The sequence below is a fragment of the Podarcis tiliguerta genome, assembly GCF_965153285.1.
Source record: "Podarcis tiliguerta genome assembly, chromosome: 10".
Lineage (NCBI taxonomy): Eukaryota > Metazoa > Chordata > Lepidosauria > Squamata > Lacertidae > Podarcis > Podarcis tiliguerta.
In genome coordinates this window covers 46,554,067-46,576,252 of record NC_139543.1, presented here as the reverse complement: position 1 = coordinate 46,576,252, position 22,186 = coordinate 46,554,067, and the positions used below count along the sequence as shown (strand labels likewise).

General features: G+C 44.0%; 1 protein-coding gene across 4 annotated transcripts in view; it reads right to left on the bottom strand.

Moving 5' to 3' along the window:
* Nucleotides 1-22,186, bottom strand: part of ELFN2 (extracellular leucine rich repeat and fibronectin type III domain containing 2) — a 140,225-nt gene that overhangs the window by 5,871 nt on the left and 112,168 nt on the right. The window lies entirely within an intron of this gene.

The window sequence follows — 22,186 nt, the reverse complement described above, 5'->3', positions numbered from 1 at the left end:
ACTGAAGTGCTTCCACATCCCTTAGCCCCAGAGCGGTGTGTGTTTTTTGCTATTTGGTGAATGGTCGGGCCTTGGCAATGTGGAATTTGTAGTGGGGTGCAGTATGGCAAGCTGAGAATCTGAACGTTGTCCCCCTTTCAAAATGCCAAGTTTCTGGTCCTCAACGATACAGTGGTACCTGGAGTTAAGAACTTAATTCGTTCTGGAGGTCCGTTCTTAACCTGAAACTGTTCTTAACCTGAGGTACCACTTTAAGCTAATGGGGCCTCCCGCTGCTGCCAGGCCACCGCCACACGATTCCTGTTCTCACCCTGAAGCAAAGTTCTTAACCCGAGGTACTATTTCTGGGTTAGCGGCGTCTGTAACCTGAAGCGTCTGTAACCCGAGGTACCGCTGTGGGCTTGAAATTGCAAAAGCGATGCCTGGTGAAACCTAAGAAGCAGGAGAATTCCCAGTGGTCAGGGAGCGTGTGACGCTTCAGTGACCTGAATAGCCCTTGCTGCTTTGCCATTCCCAGCAGAAATGTGCCACCTTGCATAATTGGACCAGACAGCAGAATTTAGCTTCTCAAAGTTCAGAATTTAAGTTACGCTAGTACAGCTCCTTTATTTCTTTCTTCTGGTTCCACTGACATTAGAGGCAAGATTCCTATTGACATTTAAACATAGGAAGGGTCATGCTGGGTCAATTTAAAGGTCTAACTAGTTCAGGGATAACCAACCTGGCACCTTCCAACTCCCATCATCCCTGCCCATCGGTCATGCTGACTGCAGCTGATGGGAGCTGAAGTCCACCAAAAGCTGCTGCTGGCTGCCCAATCTAGTTTAGCTTCCTGTTTCCTGTTTATCACACTTGCTAGCCCGCTGCTTCCAGGAAGTCCACTAGTAAGTTGTGAAGGCCATTCTTATCCACAAGCAACTGGCATTCATTTTCACACTGCATCTGAATTTGAAGTTTCGTTTAGCCATCTTGGCTAACAGTCATTGATATAATTCCCCCCCCTCCTCCTTCTCCTCCTCCAATAATCTATCTTTTACAGCTATATCCATTTCTTGTGGCACTGAGTTCCAAAAACCAATTGATCATTATCCAAAGAATTTCTTTGCTCTGTGACCGACCTACACCTTTGGCCAATCAGTTTCATGAACTGAACCCACATTATACAGAGTTATGAAAGAAGGGCCTTTCTTTGCTTTCTTCTGACTGTACATCAATTTACAAATGTCTGTTATAGTCACATTTTTATTTGGACTCTTTGATCTGGCAACCATGATCTTGCTAAATAACTAATCTTCCCTTTCCCTAATTTACACATTAAACAGAAAAACCCGATACCTCTGCCAAAAGGCTGTGAGGGATAAAGCCCTGATTGATGATTTCCACAGCACAGTTCTATCCGTGTCTATTCTGAAGCAAGTCTCACAGAGTTCGATGGGGCTCATTCCCAGGTAAGTGGGTATATAGCATTGCAGCCTTAGACTTCAGTGCTGGTAAACAAATATCATTATCAATTGCAGATTGGTGGAGCTTTTCTTGCTTCAAATTCAGTCACGCATCAAGTTCATATCATACTTTTTTTCCCCTCCCCACTCCTCAACAAAACAACTGAGGACAGTTGCTGTGGAATCTTGTACCATATGGAAATTAAAACTACAGGAAAAGCAAAGACCTGACAGAAAAGAAAGAAAAGGTGTTCAAGGAGCATGTTAGCATGTATTTTGCTGAGACTTAACAGGCATCTTCAATCTATTCACTCTTGTCTTACGTTTCAGACTTCCAGATTTTACATTAACAATGAAAGTGACAAGTCAAAAGTAGGCTATTCAGGTATACAAGTTGTGTTTGAATGTCTCAGTGTTCCTGGAGTATACCTGAGTCACATAATGTTACCTGGTTGTAGGGTGTATTATTGACTCCCAGATAGGAAATGATTACATAATGCTACTAGGGTGTCCTGAAGCCCAGAGAGATTTAAAACTCAGTTCACACATTGCAGTTTTGAGAAACAAAATAGTGACTTGCCACCTGCCTACTTTGCTGTGTGATTGAATTACCCAAAGCCCAGAGATGAGGCAGGAGACCCCAGGGAGATGGCAGAATAAATCCCTGCTCTCCACCAGAGGCTCCTATGCCAGGAGAAACCCAACAGCTAGTCCTGTCACCACCTCTGTGGCTTGCAGCAGTTATTCTTGTGGGATGTAAAACACAGGAGCAGTCAATGACAACATTCCTAGAGTGTACATGTTAGAACATGGGGAGGGATGTCTGTCCAGCAAGCAGGTAAACTTCCTGGGGACGGACTTCCTCCGCATGTGACCAGAGGTGGGTGTGGCCTCACCTGTGCAGGTAAATGATAAAAGCACAGGGCAGCCAGCCATCTCTCTCTCTCTGCCATCTTCCTTCGATGAGGAAACATCTAAGGATGCTCTCTTGGGTCCCAGTCAAGAGAGGAGATAAGGACTATCTTGCTACAAGATAGATTCTAAATGTATGTAACCTTTTTTAAGTCTGTCTGCCTTCTGGGATCACATTGTGAACAGAACGTGAGTAAACTCTTTTATACTTTTATAAAGACTGTGTCGTGTCTTGTATTTTAAGAGGGAACAAAGGGGAAATTACCAGAGTAATTATTATAGAGGTTCTAGCGAACCTGTGCAGACGTTACCGTTGCGAACTTAAAGGGGAATGTCTATAAACTCTGCTGATATTTTGGGAACTTGTTAGCACAAGTTGGATAAGGATATAATTAGTCAATATATCCTCTCCTGCACCCCAGAACATTCCCACAATTCTGACCTCTCCTTCATACTTTGAGGACTCCATCATTCATCCCCCAGCTCATGAGCAATTCATAACTAGGGTTGAGACAAATATTATCTCAGCTTGGCCTCAAGGCATACATTTTTTATTGGGGTAGAGGAAGGGGAAATCGGGGAAATTAAATATGATATTTTTGCAAGTTTAGCTATGCTGTGTTTTAATATCCTCAGCAATGACCGACTGAAACTACAGCATGTGGGTTTGTGCATCCCATCAGATAGAGAGGCATCCAAGATCAAGTCGCCTGTGGGAGTAAGTCGGAACCCAGAGAAGCAACGGGAATGCTCCCCTGGGCTTCCACACTCCATCCCCACCCCACCTGCCACCACCGCCACCACTGCTGCTGCTGTGGCGAACAGCTTTCTGCAGACAGTAAACTTGCTTGCATAAGCAGCAACGTGTCGGCAGCAAAATCCACAGCGCTAAGGATGCCCAAGGGAGAGCTCAAGCTACTCCCCAAAGTGCCTGTACTAGATCTGTGCATTGATTGGGTGTGTGGAACCACATGATCCAAGCTACTGGCATCTAGCCTGCAGACCTTCTAGGAAGCAACTTGAATGCTCCCTGGAGATAGCATTATCTCCAAAACATGAAATAGGCTCAAAGCATTCCAGAGAGGCTGCAATAAACAAACAACTAAATAAAAACCTCACTGGAAGAAAGATCAAATTGGAAATAGAAAAAGTGAGTAATTTTGGTTCAGCTAACTTACTGACAGTGCTCCATAAAGTATCACCTAAATCTGTGATAGGTTTATGCAAATTATTTATAAAATGTTTTACATCCCTCACTGTGTCCCATATTTCAAAGTGTGATGTTCTCAGAAGTCCTTGTTTAAGAAGTTTCATTTGAAACCTGATGGTGGAGATGGGCACAGGAAGAAGTGTGATGTGTATGCAGCGAGAGAATCCCACAATGCCCACTCATATAATAATCACAAAAATAATAACTTGAAATATCTGTTATATTTTCAGTGCACCCCTGACTGAAAAGCAATACCCCTACTGGTCAGAGGGAGGTATTGCTTACCTAAAATAGCAGTGTGGGAGGGTGCTAAAAAGGAAGAAAAACATATTTTTTTTCCTCCTTAATTGCTCAAGGCTGCAATCCCAAGCATGTTTAGGATTAAGATCTACTGAAGACAGCATCTGAGTAAGCATGCATTTGAATTGCAGTCTGTATGACCCTATCACCTCAAGCCTTCAAATAAGTGTGTTCTTCATTATTTGTGTAGCTCCTCCCCCTTGACCTTACTGCCTTGGGTGACCCTACTGGGAGTACGAAATTCCCGATGGCTTCGCTCCCAAGGATCATAGGAACATGCAATGATCACTCACCATGACAATGATCCAGCGAGTGAGAGTGTGAAATACCTATTAGGTTTAAGTCTTTCCTCTTTCTTGAAAGTATGTTATATTGTTGCTGAATTGCTTTGTTTTAATAATATTATTAGGGTGGCCTTGTGTCCTACTTTGTCAAGAACAGTCCCTTATATGAAGGACAGTTCTCTGCATGAAGGAGTCCTCTGTTTTAAGGGCTGTCCAATATGTCTGTTTTAAAAAGAAAAGAAAGGTAAGAAGGGAGATCAGAGGTCTTGCAGTTGCCCGTCGACAAAGTTAGCAGATGGAGCAGGCTCACGGGTCACCTACTCAGTCTTTCCCACTACCTTCAAATGGGGGGGAAGACTCTCCAGGCAAATTATAGTAATATTTTCCAAAAGCTACATTTAGACTATGGTAATCATTTTGACATTTTCATCTATACATATACATTAGCACAAGAAACATTTTACACAATTCTCAGTCCGCTTTTGAAGTGATGCAGAAGCAGCCATCCTTAATATTATTCTGATCTGCTTGTGATTTATTGCTATCATTGTTTTATACCAATTTTATTTTTTATTTCTATTGCTGCCTTTGATGTTTTCCATCAAATGTTGTGGCATTACATATTATATTTATGCAGGGATTTTTTTTCCAGCCGGAACTCACCAGAACTCGATTCCAGCACCTCTCAGGTGGGCGCCATTACAATTACAAGAGAACAAGGGAGGTTTTCATGGTGAGTTCCAGCACCTCTTTTTCTAGAAAACAGCACTGCATTTATGTAATTGGAATGAGAAGAAGAAGAAGAAGAAGAGTTTGGATTTGATATCCCGCCTTTCACTCCCTTTAAGGAGTCTCAAAGCGGCTAACATTCTCCTTTCCCTTCCTCCCCCACAACAAACACTCTGTGAGGTGAGTGGGGCTGAGAGACTGTGACTGGCCCAAGGTCACCCAGCAGCTGCATGTGGAGGAGCGGAGACGCGAACCCGGTTACCCAGATTACGTGACTACCGCTCTTAACCACTACACCACACTGGCTCTCACAATGAGTACAGTATGTGAGAGCTTAGTCCTAAAAGGCCACCTAAGTATACCTTAAACAAACATACAAACAAAGGTGAGGTCTCGTTAGATTCTCAGGTGACTCCTTTCTCTACTTTACCTTTCTAGAAGGACCTAAGGTCACATCCATCGGTCTTCTCCCCAAGAATCCTAGGAAATGTAATTTAAGTGTGTTGAACAAGGTAGGTCTGTGAGGAGTAAACTAATGTTCCTGATTTGGGGGGGGGAGAGCCATGTGTTTTAAATGTATGGTGTGTGGATAATGTTTAAGACTATCACTAAATCCTTACTTGCTCTAGCAAAAACAACACAATTTCCAAGAGAAAGACTCAAAGGACAAAAAAATAGAACGAAGGAGGGGAGCCAGGAGAGAAGAATGCAGATCCTTGAGAAACTTAACTTAATCTGTGCACAGAGAGAGAGAGAGAGAGATCTGAGCTGATCAGGGCCTGCAGAATTACTAGGGCAGCTGGATTAAAGGATCACAGATCGAACTGGAGAAAGAGGCAGCTGAATATTCAAAATGAAGAGTCAAGATGAGGAGGAGGAGGAGGAGGAGGAGGAGGAGGAGGAGGAGGAGGAAAGAGGCAGCAAAGGTTGTTGAGGAAGGACAAAGCAAACTGTGAGAGAGGCAACCCGAAATCTTCTGAATCCTAGGGAAGATGAATCTATTCTACTCGTGATCCCCTGTGATAGGACCTGGTTTGTTGCCAAGCAGAGTCCGCATTGGTCAAAGCCTACACTGCAAAGTGGCCTGAAGGAACATGAGAGAAAGCTCCATTGTTGAAGCCAGGGTGGACCTAAGCACTGCCGAGATGGGGACCTGCCTTTGTAAAGAGAGAGTGGGATATCAAACAAACAAAACAAACAAACAAACAAACAAACAAACAAACAAAGCAATTAACTTAGATTTCCAAGGTCTGTAGACACTAATTTGCTCATGCCCTTCCTAAGCCCCCTTCCCCTTTCTTTTCACTCTCTTCATTACATTTGCAACTTTTATTCATTATCCCACTTCACATATTTTGCCCATTTTATGCCCTATTGTATGTTGGCAACTTGGCTTTCTTCTCTCCTTTTAACTCTTTGTGCTCTCCCTATGGAAGTTTTTTGCAGTAGACTCACACACAGCCTTTTTCTTTTTCCTGCTGGTTTTCCCTAGCACATATTTGTGCTGTCTGTGTCGTGTTCCACATCAAATTCAAGGATCCAGTCCTTATAGGAACAAGTGTTTAGAAATTAGTGCACGAGTTTTGGTTTTCCTCCCTGTCCGTTTCCCCTTGTGTGCCCTGGTTGTTGCTCTTGTTGTTTTTCCAGATTGTAAGCCTGCAGGTAGGGACTGTCCTGTTTTGATTATGTGTAAATAAATAGAATGCCTAAACCCTCCATCCATTTCTTTGTGCCCATCATATTTTTCTTCCTTTCCCCTTTCGCATTCCTTGCACATCTGTTGCAAAGTCTTTCCTTTGTCAACCTGACCTTGTTCTTCTGCTTGCACCGGACTGTTCCCTACCCCATCCCCATTACTCACTTGTCAAGTCCTGACCTCTCCGCACATCTCTCTCTTGCCTATCTACTGTATTAGGGGAGGGATGGTGCCACTTCTGTGCTCTGTACATCGGCTAGAACTCATTAGAGCTACATTAAACATTGAACAACAGCAGCAGTAAAACAGACGACCCCATCTTGCTCAGGACTGGCTGACAGCTCTGCAGTACAGTCTTCCGCATGTGCAGTAAGCAAGCCATTTGTGGAAGTGTGGGCAATGGGGCAGGCGAGGTCCAGGACACACCTCTTCTCCATCCATGGATTCAAGTCAGGGGAGAGGAGGAGGGTGGTCAGACACTTCAACACCATCCCTGACCTTCCAGGGGACACATCTGCCTCAAAGACCCTTAGTTCACCTGCCTCAGATCACCCTTGCCTGCTGGAGTGCAAAAAAGAATTGCGGATGATGGGAAGGGGGGGAAAACCCCCTTCCAATCCCAGTTAATCATCTGGGGAAAGCATGTAACTATTACAGAGGAACTATTCACCTATGTCAAGTGGTCCACCAGGTATCTGTGCCTCAGGGCCTGTGGTGTCACAGGAAGGCTGTGATTTCTCAGACGTTGCATTCTGTAATCCTAATCAGACCTGATATCACAACGATACCAGGAGGTAGATGCTCTGATTTCCTCCCAGAGGTACCGAATGAATTCATATTTGAGGAAGGATTTGAAAATGGGTCCCAATTGCTACGCCTCATTTCTCCTCCTGCGTGACAGGACAGGAATAAAACAAACGGGAGGAACAGGACATCTCTCTTCCAGTTCCTCCCTCATTTCACTTGCAGAGATTTCTGATCCGGTCAAAACTTTTGTGAGTCAGCAAATGTCGGGAGCAAAACTCATTAACCCCCCCAGTTCTCTTCTGTGACCCAGACCCTCCTCATCCTCTACTCTCCTGTAGCGTGCTGCTTCTGTTTTTAGTAAATTTTTAGACACATGGATCTGCAGGGACAACCTGCTCTCATCATCAATCCTCAGAGACCATCCATCACTCGAGGGAGAGGGAGGAAAGGAGAGGAGGAATACAACACAGCCCTCCTTCCGCCAAGACAGCAGAGCCCCTGCTATAAATCAGCTCAGCCAAAGAGAGATTTGTAACAAGAGGAAGCAGCCCAGCGCCCTCAATACTGGCCAGGAAAGATGCTGACTCCCCCATTTGGCTACAGCCTTCCTCTTGCTTCTCAGAACCCACAGGCTGGCAAGTATTGATAGGCAGGCTGGGAGGTGAGAAGGCAAGCATCTCTTTTCCAGGGAATATGAAACATGAGAGGGCTGGTTGTGGAGAAATATGAGCCAGGCCCAACGCAGCTGGGAGGTTGGCTGGCTGGCCAGCCACAAAGTGATCTCTCTTGCTGATTTGATGAATGAAAGTGGTTTTAGCAACAACTCCCTTCCAGGACTGCTATCCTCCCATTAAGCTCCTGAGATACACAAACACACCCATTCCAACCATGCTATGCTTCTTAAAGGTCTGGTGGAAAAGAGGACGGGGTGGTAAAGGCCAGAAAGGCTACATTCACACAATACATTCCAAGCAATATCATGCCACATTAAACAGGCACAGCTTCCCCCAAAGGACCCTGGGAAGCAGTGCTTTTTTTTCTGGGGGGACGCAGGGGTACGCACACCCCTAAACAGTTTGTGAATCTAGGTTTGGCCTCATTGAGAGGCAGTATTTCATTATGTGTAGGAAAATGAGAGTACCCCTAAACATTTTATTTAGGGGGAAAGCACTGCTGGGAACTATAGTTTGCAGAAGGTGCCAGGAGTTGTTGGGAGACCTCTATTCCCCTCACAGAGCTATAATTCTCAGAGTTCCTTGGGAAGAAGAATTGAGTGTTCAACCACTCTGAAAACTGTAGCTCTGTGAAAGGAATAAGGGGGGTCGCCTAACAACTCCCAGCATCCTTAAACTCCCCAGAATCCTTGGGGGGGAGACGTGGCTGTTTAAAGTCCTATGACACTGCTTTAAATAAACAGTACGAATGTGTCATTAACGGCGGATTCCTCATTTCTGTTCAATGCAAACTTATAGGTGATTCTAATCTAAGTGATGTCGAATACAGACCAAGTGGTTGGTCATCCCACATTAACACAGGGTGTGATCTGATGGGCATAGTATCACTGTTTGCGTGAATGTAGTTCAATAAGCACTAGCCAGTTTAGGTTCATTCCAGAAGACTGGAGATTAGTCATATACGTAGGGTCTTATCCACATCACTAAAACCAGTTCTAACCCTTGTTAAGTGTTGTGGCTTCCCTAAAGAACTCTGTGAACAGTTCCTTTAGGAAGGTTTGGACTTTTTTATTTTTTAAAAAAATCCTCATTGAATTATAATTTCCATACTTCCTACAGCAGCAGAATCTGTGTTACTTTCAATATGGGATGACATTCAGTGCTAGTACAGCTCAGAGCAGACTTACTGAAGTTAATTGACATAACTAGCTTAGGTTCCTTAATTTCAGAAGGCCTACTTGGAGTGGGACTTAACTGAATACCACTCAGAGCAGGCAATTATTTACATCTAAGTTTCTGGATTTCCCAAAACTGCATGGCATTTCTGCTGTTGATCTGTAAGGTAGATTAGGGCATTCGTATCTGTGGCTGAGTGTGTGCAGTAGACAGACACACAAAACTCAGTGTAGCAGAAGAGGACCTCTCTCTCTCCCTCCCCCCCTCAAAAAAAGTATTGATTGATATGTATAGACTGATTTCACAAAGTTAAGTTAAATTAAGCTAAGCAGATATATAAGATTGAATGTTTAATTATTAAGATACAAAATTACAATCTCAATAATAAAGTTACAAAATAATAACAAGGAAGTCACACATGGGTGGAGGGAAGACACAGGGCAAGAAATAAGAAATGGATAAATGTTGGTACATAATGAAATGTGAAAATGTGAATTTACGAATATAATGTAAATGTATCAATATGTAAAGATTCCATATATGTATTGCAATATTAATAATAAATAAATTAAGTGAAAAGGAAAAAAAAATCTGGTGCAACTTCCTGAGTTTATACAGATGCCCTAAGATGCCAAACCGGATCAATGACAAACTCCTTCGACTGAGAGGTGCCCTTCTGTATATCCAGTGCATTGCAACCCCAGTAGCTCAAGTCATGAGGAAGCTTATGGAGAGCAAACTGGTTATCAAAGAGCTGCCCATTGGGGAATGCAACATTTGCATGTAGCTTTCAGTGACGGCCCTCCAGGGGACGAGGGCATTAGGAAGCAGGCACTCATTCTACCACTGTATAAACGGTGCTAAGAGCCTCCCCATTAGACATTTATGCTTGACAAAACTTGCCCAGTGCTTAACTGATGCCTTAGGGATGTCAAAGCCAGTGAAGAGACTATAAGGCTCTCTCTTTTGGCTGGTTCTTGGATGGCACACCTGCCTTCAATGCTAGAGGGCATCAGTGCCACCTACTGCGTGTAGGCTGTTGCAGAGGATGTTACCTGGATATTTTTGTGTTGCTGCTCTGCTTGCTCTATTGGCTTGAGGCTCTCTGCCGTGTAGTTCCCTATCCAACAAAATGTGGATAGAACCCATGATGCTATTTCAGGCAGCATTATGACCTTCCTAAACTTGCCATCAGATTTTCTTTGCAGATATAAAAACCTGGACATTCTAACAATTGTAGATTACTGTGTTATTTCTCAATTCTGCATTTTTGAAAACAGTCCATAAAGTTTATTCACGTTGTACTGTTTATTCACGTTGCACTGCCAGCGTTAGGAAACATAAGCTAGGCACCAAGTGACTCCTTAAACCAGGGTTACAGTCACCAAAATAGAATGATTTGTTGCCCTTTTGGGGCCAGACGGCCCAAAATACAACTTTTTGGTTCCTGAAATTCATTCTGATTGTGCAGATATAATATCAAGGACAGAATTCTACAGGATGTGTTGCTAGTGTGTGAAAACAGTCAAAATCTAAGGATCCCCAGGCATGAACCTCCATATGGTAGAGACATCAGACGCCATCCTGGCACCTGGGCATCTTGACTTGGTCACAGGTGGCCAATAGCTAGGTGCAAAATGTGCCTGGCACCAGGTGAATTTCATTCGCTGTGTACTTCCTCCCATCTTGGAGGCAATATGCTTCTGAATACCAGTTGCTGGAGTGTAAAATGGGGAGAGTAGAAACTTGTTGGCCACTGTGAGAGCAGAATGTTAGTCTGAACCAGAAGGCCTCTTCCTATTCATTATTTCTCTCTTCCCAGTTGAAACTGCATTGTTCGTTATTTATTGATATGGGTTGCAACTCATTAGCAGCCTGTTTTTCAATGATTTGCTGTACTTCGCTGCTGAGGGTTGTTGTTGTTTTCTCTCTAGAGAGACAAATACATTTTCATTGACCTAGGAGCACAACTGAGCTTTTGAAGCTCTAACCCTATGTGCAAGAGCAAACCCCATTGAACAAGCTAGGGCTTATTTCCTAATACACGTGTCCAGCTTTGTGCCGTAAGTCTCCCTGCATTCAATAAAACTTAAATGCATGTCGTTTTATTTGCATTTCACTTTATAGAACAGGGGCAGCCAATAGGGTGCCCTCCAATGTTATTTGACTGCAATTCTCCCCAGCCCCAGCCAGCATGACCTACAGTCAGGGATGAGAATCATAAACATAATAATTTATTATTTATACCCTGCCCATCTGGCTGGGTTTCCCCAGCCACTCTGGGCAGTTCCCAACAAATTATTATTATTATTATTATTATTATTATTATTATTATTATTAGTGATAAAAGATGAAACATTAAAAACTTCCCTAAATAGGGCTGCCTTCAGATGTCTTCTAAAAGTCAGATAGTTGTTTATTTCCTTGGCATCTGATGGGAGGGCGTTCCACAGGGCAGGCACCACTACCAAGAAGGCCCTCTGCCTGGTTCCCTGTAACCTCACTTCTCACAGGGAGGGAACCGCCAGAAGGCCCTCGGCGCTGGACCTCAGTGTCTGGGCAGAATGATGGGAGTGGAGACACTCCTTCAGCTATACTGGGCCAAGGCCACTTAGGGCTTTAAAGGCCACACCAACACTTTGAATTGTGCTCAGAAACATACTGGGAGCCAGTGTAGGTCTTTCAAGACCGGAGTTATATGGTTTTGGCAGCCACTCCCAGTCACCAGTCTAGCTACCACATTCTGGATTAGTTGTAGTTTCCGGGTCACCTTCAAAGGTAGCCCCATGTAGAGCGCATTGCAGTAGTCCAAGCGGGAGATAACTAGAGCATGCACCACTCTGGGGAGACAGTCCGCAGGCAGGTAGGGTCTCAGCCTGCGTACCAGGTGGAGCTGGTAGACAGCTGCCCTGGACACAGAAATGACCTGCACCTCCATGGGCAGCTGTGAGACCAAAATGACTCCCAGGCTGCACACCTGGTCCTTCAGGGGCACAGTTACCCCATTCAGGACCAGGGAGTTATAGTCCAACAACATCCAAAGGGTACATACCAAGTTGTACCCCAGTGTAGATTATTTGCCAATATTATTTCACTGTTAAATAGTTGAGTATTTCTCAAACTGAGTTGGAGGTAAGCAGGGGCACAGGAGAGCAGCTTGAAGTCTGCGCATGTATGCATGTAGATAAACCATTCTGAATGCCATACTGGTAGGAAACGTGAAGATAAATTCAGTGGCCTAGTGACTGTTGCTTTAATGCTCCTTGGTCTGCGGTGGACAGTCTCTTGAGTGCTGAGGGCTGGAGATCAGATGGTAGGGTGCAAGACTTAGGGGGAGATGTGGCATAGTAAGAATTGGAGCTGCACAGAGAAGTGAATCGGAGCTGGGATTAAGTGGATGAAGACGCAGCAGAGCAGGGCTTTGTAGAACTTTGATCAGGCAGCTTATTTTGAACGGGGGGCGGCAGATTTGGAACAAGGAAGGGCTAGACTCGGTCGGCCACATTGGGACTGAGTAAAAGAAGAGAGTCAAACAAACAAATATACAAGCTTTGGGGCTTTTTACCCCCCTCTCTCCCAGTGGCTTTGGCAGAGCCCTTTAGGCAGCCCAGCTGCTCACGTCCATTTGCCTGCATCTTGGCTTGTACAAAGGTATAAGCAGCTTTGCGCACAATTGAAGGATTCCTGCAGAACCTCACTTACTGTTCTCCTGGAAGAGGAGGTGAAAGGAGCTATTTGCCTATCTTTCAGCTTAGAAGAAAGTAGCTGAGGGGTGTGTGTGTGTGTGTGTGTGTGTGTGTGTTAGGGACGGAAGAGAATTTTGTTCAATCCACATTTGTAAGCAAACCATCTTAATTTGTACCTCCCAGACTATTGCGCAGGCTGGGATGTAATTATCCTTCACATTTCATACTTATCCAAATTTTGCAATACGGTTCAGCTCAAATAACATAAAAAATGTGTTTTTAAAAATGCACGACACAAAGCGATTAGGAAATCTGTACATTGGGACAGAACATGTATTTAAATACGTATTTTGTGGTAAAACAAGCATTTGAATATGAGTTTTCAGAGAGACAAGTAGAACAGGATGTGCTTACGAGTAAACAAGTGAAACTGACATGGATTGGGGCCAGACTGATGTCTTCATCCACAGGATGTACATATGAGGGGGCCTTAATATATGGGACAAAGATAGGAACAAGATAGGAAAGTGTTGGAGAACAAGTTTTGGATGGATAGATTTTTCCCCCAAGGCCAAATCCAGCTGCATATCCAGGTGGGTTGAAGATACCCAGGGCTTTCTTTATTTTCCAGCTGGAACTCAGTTCCAGCACCTCTCAGGTGGGTGCCATTCCCATCATAAGAGAACAAGGGAGACCTTTGTGGTGAGTTCTGGCACCTCTTTTTCTAGAAAAATAGTTCTGAATATACCTAAATCTTTTTGGGGGGTGCAGGACATGGAAGACCTATTCAATTTAAGGTATGTGATTTCATAACATGTGAGGAACGCTGCATCAGTTCTCCAGTTTGTGATCAGCTTAATTGACTGTTCCTCTAGTCAGGCTTCCAGAATCTGCTTCATATTTTAGCTTTCAATTTGTTATTTGTCAATTCATAGCCTTGCTATCAGTTATTCATGGTCATTTACCTTTTCCCAACTTTGTATTTATTATTCATCAATTCCCAGTTCAATACAGATTATCAGTCAATTACAGCTAACGTGTAATTTGTATTCGTTGCATTCATCTCGCCCATAATGGAGTATATGGAATTGGCTATGCATGATCTGGCCAAGGGCACTTTTATAATCCCCTTTCTGTCAATTCCCTTTCCTCTTTATATTATTTTCATCTGCGGAAGCATGATTTTTAATGGCCATTTCATATACAGCTTTGCTGTTGATTATCGGTACCTACCCTGAATATCTGGGATGAGGGAAACTGCACAGGGGGTGGGGGGGGGAGGCTGTCTGTGTGTACACACATCTGCCTAGACAGACAGATACGTAATGTATCAATTTGTTTCTTCCTCATAACAGTTTCTAAATGACTGTGGATTCTCCATTATGCAACTTGCTTATGTAACTGGGGACCAGATGCCTGTTTACAGTGAAGACAAAAGTTGAAACGGACTAGTTGAGCAGAATTGAATTAAACTGATTAAGCCAATTCACTGGAGTTGAATAGAACTGAAATGAATTGAATGGGCGCCACATTCCCAGTAACCACCTCTGGGAGTACGAATGAAAACTGGAACATTTGGGATAGGAGCAGAATGTTCAACTCTGATTGGAATCCTTATGGAGGCATGTTTTCCCCCCCTCTCCAGACACACTACCCCACAGGTCTGTTCAATAGATACCTTCACAATTCTCTGTTGGGTTTAACCTGGATTCACTTGGTTCTAAACAATCAGGAACACAGTGACCTCCCTGAGTACTCTCAAAACTAGCCAAAGCCAGGTTTAATATATAGATTTGCAATAGTTAGACTTACAGTGTCCGGACACACACACACACACACACACACAAAAATCCTTCCAGTAGCACCTTAGAAACCAACTAAGTTTGCATGCACACGAAAGCTCATACCAGTAACAAACTTAGTTGGTCTCTAAGGTGCTACTGGAAGGAATTTTTAAAATTTTGTTTCGACTACGGCAGACCAACACGGCTACCTACCTGTAACTAGAACACAGCGTACAGGTTCTGGGTTAACTATTTAAGTCTGTTTTTGTGGTCTCCCCCTATAATAATATAATAATAATTTATTATTTATACCCCGCCCATCTGGCTGAGTTTCCCCAGCCACTCTGGGAGGCTCCCAATTGAGTGTTAAAAACAATACAGCATTAACCCTTAGGTAAAAGTGACAGGATTCCCACACACATGGCCTCAGCGTTGAGGCATTGATTTAAACACACACAGCAGGGTCTAGATGCTTACAGAAATTGAAAAACAGAGCATGGAATCATCAGCATTCAGATGGAGAAAGGAAAAATGGCATCAAATGGAACCGGGAAATTCTGTCTCCAGAAAAATGGATTGCCGCTCTAGCCTTTTTCCATCTCTATGGTTTAAAGGGTGTTCCCACTTTCCATGGAATACTGCCATCTCCCTGCTCCAGGTTTGTGCCAACCTATGCCACCATAGTGCCCACTCCCAACAGCTGGTATTGGGGGATGGTCCAGGAGCACCAGCATGCAGCCAGCAGCATTGTTTTGTATTCTGCCATTTTATTTTTAGATTGCTATCCGTCTGTCCCATTTACTTTAAGTTATTAAATTAGGTTAGCTTCTTGGTATCGTTTTACACAATGTTGTTTTAGTTTAACTTGTTGTGTTTAGGTTAGTTTCTTTGTATTGCTTTATGCAATGCTGCAAGGAGCAACTTTCTGCACTTACTGAAATGGCGGTTATTTCCAATTGCTCCTAAATTCTAATTGCTTCTAATCTGCTTTTGAAGTGCTACACTTACTGTTCTTTTGAGATGCTTTTAGGCACAATTTTGTGGGAAAGTGGCATCTAAATCTGTTGAGATCATGGGGGGTGGACAGAAACATCCAGAAGGCAAACACCAAGTTTTGAGGGGGGGCAGTGTGTGCCTGTGAGAGACACAGGAAGCTCCCTTATACTGAGTCAGACCACTGGCCTATCCAGTTCAGTGATACCTACTCTGGCTGGCAGCAGCTCTCCAGGGTTTCAGGCAGGGGTCTCTCCCAGCCCTACTTAGAGATTGAAACTGAGACCTTCTACATAAAAGCAGGTGTTCCACCATGGAGCTCCAGCCAGCTCCCATGACACAACTGTCATTGCCAGACTGGTACATTTCTCCTGAAACCTTTGCAAACTACCCTTCCCCCACAAAAAAATTGCCCAAATTGCCTGCTCAAATTTACTACTTGTAAATTGGGGAGTGAGGGCGGAAAATGGTAATCAACCAGTTACAGTTCCCTGGATTCTTTGGTGGAAGCAATAACAGTTTAAATGATGTATAATTCTGTAGTGCCTTGGTTTTCGAACAGCTTAGTTCTCGAAGGTTTTGGCTCCCGAGCACCACAAGCCCAGAAGTGACTGTCCCGGTTTGCGACCTATTTTTGGAAGTCAAATGTCTGATGGGGCTTCTGATTGGCTGCAGGAGCTTCCTGCAGCCAATCAAAAGCCGCGCTTTGGTTTCTGAACATTTTGGAAGTAGAACGGACTTCCAGAACGGATTCCATTCGACTTCCAAGCTACAACTGTATAGATAGGCCCCATTGTCTGAACTATAAGCAGCACCTTGTGCTCCAGAAATGCTTGTAAAACTGAAGGCTTGGAAGCTACTGACTCAGTTTTGCTGACAACAGACAACTTGTATAGCTTGAGTACTGGTGAGGGTGTAGCACCAAAGTCCAGGTAGCACAGATCAAAAATTTCTGCATAGGGATTCATGGGATCAATGTGATTGGTGTAGAGCTGCGGTTCCCAAAGTGGACAATACTGCCCCCTGGAGGGTTGGGGGATTACCCAGGGTGAAGCAAGGGGATGGCAGGGGACGCTGGAAGTGTAAATGACTATCAGACTTTGAAAAGCTGGCATCGCTGGATCAAGTTCATCAATTTTGTTGATTTAACTAAATAGTTTTAATCGGATTTTGAGTAAGTGTGCAATTGATTGTTACTGTTTTGAATTGTGTTATTATCTTCCTAAGTGGAAAGTGCTATTCTGAATAATGTTTTTGATAGGGTAGGGTAGGGGAAACTGTGGGTGAGTTTATGGAACCAAGGGGGCAGCAGTCGAAAAAAGTTAGGGAACCACAAGTGTAAAGGATAGTGGGGGAACTCAAAGCATTATAATTCATACTGCATAAGAGGACACTGCTGCAAAGCTTCTCACAGCATTGTCACCTTGCTGCAAGGATAATCTTCAGAGCAGCAATGAGTTTGAAATAAATAAATAAAACGGCATTCAAATCAGCAAATTTGCATGCTATAATGCACATAAACACATCAGAATTTTTTATTCAACCACTCGATTGCTTTATATCACTGGGCACAAAATTCTGGTCCCTCTGGCATTTTGATAGCAAAATCCCATCTTCTGCCACTGAGGAGGGGGGAAGGAGGAGAACAGTTTCACCCCCTAGTTTCACACCCATTCAGAAAATTGAGGAAGTGCTGTAACTCAGGGACAGAGCATCGACTTCACATGCTTTAGAAGGTCCCACGTTCAACCCCTGACTTCTCCAGGTTGGACTAGGAATTTTCCCTGTCCCAAACCATGCCACAGATTACTGAGCTAGATGGACCAATGGCCTGATTCAGTATAAGGCAGTTCCTTGCTCCTAAAACCCAGACCCAACCCATGGAATAGACTTGGACTGAGGTCAAGAAGGCCTAGACTCAAGTCTGACTCTGCTATGGTGCTTTTTTGCATTGTGACCCTGTTTATGTTGCTCAACCTCCATCCTCCATCTGCAAAATACGAATAATAGTGGCCTACTTCAAAGGATTGTGGTGAAGGCATGCATAATAAAAGATGGTAAAGCCCTGTACAGATCCAAAACCTACTCTGAATGAGAAACAATGGCAAATTGTGATGCTTGTGCATGTGGCAACATGGCTACATGTTTCTTTAGGCCAATTTTTCTTTTCAGAATTAGCAATACTTTCGTCCTTACTTATTGATCAGTGACTGGAGCCTAAAGGGCCCCATCTCAACAGCGCAACCCCTCCTCTCTCTTTGCCAAGTTGACAGTCTTTTGTGGGACCATTCATCCCTCTGGTGGCTGGTGGTGTTTCTCTAGTTTTCACTTTTAAAAAGCAACCTTGATCTTGCTCAGAGCCAGAGTGAGGCTCCCCCTCCCCCTTTTAAAAAGGAGTGGGGAGAAGGGAAACCCTCAGCCATCTCATCTAAGCCAAAGCTGTCGGATGGTTACTAGCCATAAGGACTATGTTCCGCCTCCATTGCAGTGCTTCAGGTTACCAGTTGCTGGAAGCTAGAGGAAAGGAAAATGCTCTTGTGCTCAGGTCCTGCTTCCAGGCTTCCCACAGGCATCTGGCTGGTCATTGTGAGAACAGGACTCTGGACTAGATGGGCCATTGGCCTGATCCAGCAGGGCTTTGCTTCTTTACCCACCCAACACTTCTGAGAAATCTGCCTGCTCCCAGTCTTTGGGGCCATGGTTCCAACACAGACACACACAACCACATAAATTGCTGAAGAAAGTGAAGCCGGAAGGTTTGTCCCAGTACTAGACAGGACAGTAGTCCAGTTTAAGAATGGGGATTTTTGGGTCTGCAAGCATTCATTCCATCTTTAAAGCAGCCTTCCTTTCCAACAACTATGCTGGCCAGGGACCAGCCCTATCATTTTGCAACGTTCTTGCTGAAAACCTTGTATTTAGCTGGCAACCCAGAGCGGTTTCCGTTTGTCTGTATTTCTCTCTCTTTCCCCCACTCCCTTCTATCGCTCACCCCACACACACACACAAACCGTTGCCCGAGGCATAACAAGGAATATCCATTCCACCTCTGAGGCCCGGAGAAAAATCTTTGCCAAGCCAAGTATTCCAGAAGCAAAAGGTAACAGCACATGAAACAACACAATCATGTAAATAAGCCCCCTGCAATGATTAGATCCCTAATTCATTAGATGGCGAGAAAAGAGAAGAAGGGAACACGAGTCCAAAAGGAGATAATTGTGGTCGATCAGGAGCTGTGAAACAGAAGCGAGAGCTTTGGAAGGCAAAATCTCATTTGCGGCAAATGTAAGCGCTTGTGGCGGGGGGGGGGGGGAGGTCTTTTATGTGCCAGCCAGTTCCCAGGAAGGGCAGAGAGAGGCATCCTTTTGTTTTACAAAGCATTTTTATTTTTATTTTTTGCTGTACATATTAATATCATTATTAAAGATTAAAGAGGATTTGCATCTGCCCTAGTCCACCCTGCAGCCACTGCCAGCAGGGGAGTGGTCCAGCAGGGCAGGAGAAGGGGTAGGATGGATCAGCAGGGGATTACAGAAACCATCCAAACAGTTATCAGTAATAAATCAGTGTGCGTCACTCTCTTCCCTGAAGGGAGCAGGGTACTTAGCAAAGAGCTCTGTCCTCTGCAGCAGCCCCCGCCAAGGAGCGCAGAGCGGCAAAGGGTTTAGGAGGCAACGTGAGGAGAGTTCGCCATAGGAAGGTTAGGCCCCATCTGTGCTACTCATTTATGTATAGCAGCATCACATCACTTTAAACAGTCACGGCTGTCCCTGCAAAGAATGCTGGGAACTGTAGTTTGCTAAGGGTGCTGAGAGTTGCTAGGAGACCCCCTGTTTCTCTTGCAGAGTTACAATTTTCATGAATTCCCTGGAAAGAGAGACTGACAGTTTAACCACTCTGAGAATCATAGCTGTGTGAGGGGAATAGAGAGCTCTTAACAGGCTCTCCACACCCTGGATTCTTTTGCGGGGGGGGGGGGTTGTTTCTTAGGATTCTTTGTGGGGGGAGCCATGGCTGTTTAAAGTGGTATGGTCCTGCTTTAAATGTCTAGTGCAGATGGGGCATTAGAGGACCTAGAAAAAGAGTGATGGCAGACTTCTTGTGGTGGATGGGGAATGAATGGAGGCCGGGAGGTAATCTGTGTTTGGAAGCTGCCCTGCTCATGGGTTGTAGCCAACACTATTCATTACTCAGAGTAAACCCATTGAAATGAATGATCACAAATAATGGGGTGCATTAGTTTCAGTGGGTTTGCTCCATACAGACCTTCGGTGGCTGCAACTCAAATGCTTCAATTTTAGCATGGCACTGAAAGTGGGGGAAGCAGTGTCTATAAGAACAGAGATTTGTCCCAGTCAAACTAACTCTTGGGAACTGTGTACACCCAAGATGATGCAGACAATGTGACCCTCTTTGCGCATGGGAACTGGGAGTGTGGGGAGGATGGGGTGGAGAATCCTGCAGGGGCAGAGCATGTACACAAGAAGAGAGCATAACCAGAACAAAGGAGAAGGTCCCCAACCTTGAACAACCCCCAAAACAATGAAGACAGCAATTTAGGAATACATGCAACGATTTACATTACCAAATGTAAAGGGAACATATATGCAACCACATGAATGTATATTTTAATCTAAATATATGAATGTTGTTGCTTTGTTGTGTGTTGTTGCTATTTTGTTCTAGAAAGAATCCACTCTATTCCATACGGAATATTATCCCTGGGCCTATTATTTTCCCAACAATAAGTATGTTGGATGCACAACTTAAAATTCCCCGCTGGTTTGAATGATAAAATGGATTTTAGAAGCATTTTTATAAGCATTTTTCTGACTCGTACAATAGTGGATATAAAGCTATTGTTTGTCTCTCTCCGAAATGGTAGCTCTGCTTCTGAGTAATTGTTCTACTTAAGTGTAAGTAGCTGTTTATGAGAATCACCGATATGTGATTTGGCAGCTGATCTCCACCACCACAAGAACATTTCTGAGCAGTAGCATAGAGATACCCCATTTACGGATGTGGGGGGAGCGTCACCTTTAGACTACAGAACAGTATTTTCATATTATGCAAACTTTTTGCGCTAGAAGAATTTGCAACAGCCAAATAATCGTTTTATGTTAGTCTTTGAGAGCAAAAAACCCTTTGTAGTAACATCATTATTTATGGTATCATATTTTAAAAGATGAGCATAGCTTTAAGAAATAAAACAAGAGGCTTTAAAGATAAACAAGAGGTTACAGTGGCCATCAGTGTGTTCTGATAAGGCATGAAAGAGGATGCAATCCAAGATATTTCATCATTACAGTGGTACCTCCAGTTATGAACTTAATTCGTTCCGGAGGTCCGTTCTTAACCTGAAACCGTTCTTAACCTGAGGCACGCTTTTGCTAATGGGGCCTCCCGCCGCCGCCGCCGCCGCCGCCGCACGACTTCCACTCGCATCCCGGGACAAAGTTCGCTACCAGGAGCAACTACTTACGGGTTAGCAGAGCTCGTAACCCAAAGCGTTTGTAAGGAGGACGGTACGTAACCAGAGGTTCCACTATATACTGTGAAGTGTCTGGAGAAATTGTTGCAATTACTACACAAAACTGTCTACCACTTAAGTTTGTATCTATGTTCCTTTTACATGCAACTGTAAGCTCCTTTCTTGCCATTTTCATTGTTTGGGGTGTTTCTGTGATTATTATTTTGTGTGTGTTGTTGTTTTCACTACAGGGAGCATGTCATGGGGGTGGGGTGGGGGGCTCTATCTTTTAAGATAACAGTGGGGCCTATTGTTTTCCTGCGTGGGTAGGCAGGAGATTGGTTTGAACTAGGAACAAGCTCTATATAGCTTGCAGTGCTCAAGAGCACTTCAAACAAATAATGGAAAAACTAAACCTTACAGAATATCCTAAGGGAAATTAATTTGAAGGCTCCTGCAGAAGTTCTAGCAACAGAGAGAAGAACTGTGATGTGAAAAGAGGCCAGGGCCATGACTATGGGGGGACAGGATGCTAAATAGGGAAGCTGCTTTCCCCCCTGTGAGATCAAGATGTGGCAGCTTGTATCCGCTCCTCTCTTCTGGGAGAGAAACAACTGTCCCCTCCCCAAAACAGTTTGGAAGCAAATGGTTAAACAACTCCTTTGCTCCACCCCTTGCTATTCAACCTCTGCCCAGTCTGAAGTCACTTACATTTGCTTTATCTAAAAAAAGAAAGAGAATCATGGGGATGGGAAGAATTATTAAATCATCCTTTTAAAAATCCTGAGAGGCAGAGATGCTGCAAGAGGCATTGTAGATGAGAACTGGAACAATATTTCTGCAGGGACAGTCATGAATAACAGGACAGTATCAATGGCTTTGGGATTGAATGAGCCATATTGTTCTGCATGTACATTTTTGTGGAGCACCTCCAATCAGAGGCACATTATGGACATGTTCTGGCCATGTTCGTGCATAAGCCCTAAAGTGTGGTTTATTATACCACACTGTGCGTGAGCAGCACATGGGCCAAGCATTCTTACTTAGCTCCTCTCACATGAGTAAACAAACCAGGATGGGGCT